We start from the raw sequence: 2,500 nt of genomic DNA, 5'->3' as shown, positions 1-2,500 counted from the left end.
TGTTCATTCTTTAGGTTAAGATGTCATTGTATAGCTGTCACTGACCTGCAGGAGCAAATAAATTACTGTATATATATATATATATATATATATATATATATATATATATATATTAAAAATTCTAATTGAATTCAGATTTAATTGTTTTAATCATATATTTTAGACACACTGCTTAAGATGAGAAATGTTGATTTCTGTTTCACTTAGTGTGGTACAGTATGGAGAAGCCTCATAAGTGTATGTTTTAGACATTTATTAACAATTATCAATTCTGTTAATGAGCAAAGAGCCACACTGAACAGGGAGAAAAAGGGGAGGAAGAAATGTTTCCATATTTTCCCGTACAGCATATAGAATGAGTTTAAATCATTTTTAAATAATTAAATCGAGCCTGAAATCAAAGATGGGACGAATTGTTGTTCATTACAATTATAAGTAAATGTTGCCACCTATAGGTCAATAAGCACATTGCAATTTAGAAAAGAAGTAAATCGGAGGTTTGAGTGTTCCTCGCCGTCTTTTAACGTCAAACAGCTCCACTGTCACATGTGATGGTCATGCAGAGAACACGGAGTACACACCAGTAAGGTCTTATGCCTGCGTAGCCAGTGTGTGGGTACGCTGTACTTTGTGTAAACGCATATTCAGGATAACTACCTATCTGTGGCTTAAGTAGACTATAATTATCTTCAGTGCATGACTTGGCATGTAAATGTCATGTGTCCTGAGACAAAATCCACACTCAGTTTCCTCTTCATTCATCTGATGCACGTACAGATTCACTCACTGTCATCCTGAAGTCAATAAAACATGGCTGTTTGACACACAGTTGCTTGTAGACTTGCAGTGTTGAATTACGGCCACACTGGGGCCCTATTGAGCATTCATTTAGTGATGACGGGAAGGCTTAGGATCATTTAAACTGTTTTCGATGACTCTTTTACATGAGTGTCTGACGTGTAAATATTTCCATAAACTTCCAATGAAACCCCTCAGTCTCAGCCAGAGCAGGAGTTCAGTGTGTGTGTGCACGTGTGTGTGGGTGTGTGTGTGGGTGTGCGTGTGCGTGTGTGTGTGTGTGTGAGTGTGTGTGCCTGTGTGTGAGTGTGTGTATGTGTGTGTGTATGTGAGTGTGTGTGCGTGTGTGTGTGTGTGTGTGTGTGTGTGTTTCACAGTTTACACAATCTATGCTTACTAAACTAATCTATTAATACAGCAGGTACACAATGAAATGTAATAGTACTAACACTTTTTTTTTACAGTACAGAAGTGATGAGTTTTAGAGGTTCTAAAACAGACAGGGAAAGTTAGCTCCAGTTCTCAGAGCCTGGACGATAAACATATCCATCCACAATGTGGTCAAAATACCATAATATAACAATGAGGTATCTCCACTGCAACTAGCGGTGACCAAGAATTTATGAGGTTTGGAATATCTGGGAGGGGTGAGCAGGGGGAGAAAGGGGGAAAATCTCACTGGTTAGGCTGGTTATCTGATGTCTCCTCGAACAAACAGGGAGGGAGAAAGAGCAGGAGGAGAGAGAGAGAGAGAGAGAGAGAGATGTAGGGAAAAATGTGGAGAGAGAGAGAGAGAGTAAGAGAGAGAGAGAGAGAGAGTAAGAGAGAGAGAGAGAGAGAAAGAGAGAGGGAGGGAAAGAGGGAGAGAAAGAGAGAGAGTGAGAGAGAGAAAGTGAATTTCAATCAGTGACAAGCTCAAGTGTCTGTTTACCGTGTGTTCTCAGTTTGGAATAAAGGATGAAAGTGAATGAACTCGCTATTTCTGTAACTTTCATCACTTTAATCAGTGAGTATTTACATATAGAGTGTCATTCTCTGATCTGTTTTAATCTAATATGATCTAATTTTACAGTTTGTTCTCTGATCTGTTCTAATCTAATTGGATCTAATCTTACAGTTTGCTCTTTAAATTGAGGTTTCTCTGGTTTGGATTTTGATATCTTCTGACCAGATTCAACACTGAAACGTCTTTGCATTTGTAGTGTTTAAATGTTTGTTTATGAGAAACACGCTAGTGAGCCCATGGTTTGTTGTTGTTATGGTTATGGTTAAATAGATGCAGAGGCTACGGCCTCTCTCATGTAAGGATCTTATCCGCTGGATTCTTTGTTATTATTTATGATTGTGTTGAATTAAGTCTGGCCTGAGACCAACGTCGCTGAGACCAATGCCATACAAAACGTATTGGCATTTTTTACTGTTGAAAATTTGACTTTCAAGAAATTGTACCTGCATATAAGACTGGAGCTTCTCCTGATTATTTATATATGTGTGGGTATGTCTGTGTGTGTGTGTGTATGTGTGTGTGTGTGTGTCTGGGTTAGAGGCATGCTAACTCTGTCATTCCTTCCGTCTCTGACAAGCTGGGGCATGAGTGTGTGTGAGTGTGAGTGTGTGTGTGTGTGCGTATGTGTGTGTGTGTGCGTATGTGTGAGTGTGTGTGAGTGTGTGTGTGTGTGTGAGTGTGTGTGGGAGTGTGTGT

At 39.4% G+C, this 2,500-nt stretch overlaps 1 protein-coding gene across 1 annotated transcript in view; it reads left to right on the top strand.

The window, feature by feature from the left end:
- LOC115805981 (integrin alpha-2-like) overlaps positions 1 to 2,500 on the top strand; it is a 40,162-nt gene that overhangs the window by 16,027 nt on the left and 21,635 nt on the right. The gene's annotated exons all lie outside the window — the stretch shown is intronic.

The sequence above is a fragment of the Chanos chanos genome, chromosome 1 (assembly GCF_902362185.1).
Source record: "Chanos chanos chromosome 1, fChaCha1.1, whole genome shotgun sequence".
Classification (NCBI taxonomy): Eukaryota; Metazoa; Chordata; class Actinopteri; order Gonorynchiformes; family Chanidae; genus Chanos; species Chanos chanos.
Note: the sequence above shows the minus strand (reverse complement) of the source record. Positions and strands in the feature narration are given on the sequence as shown.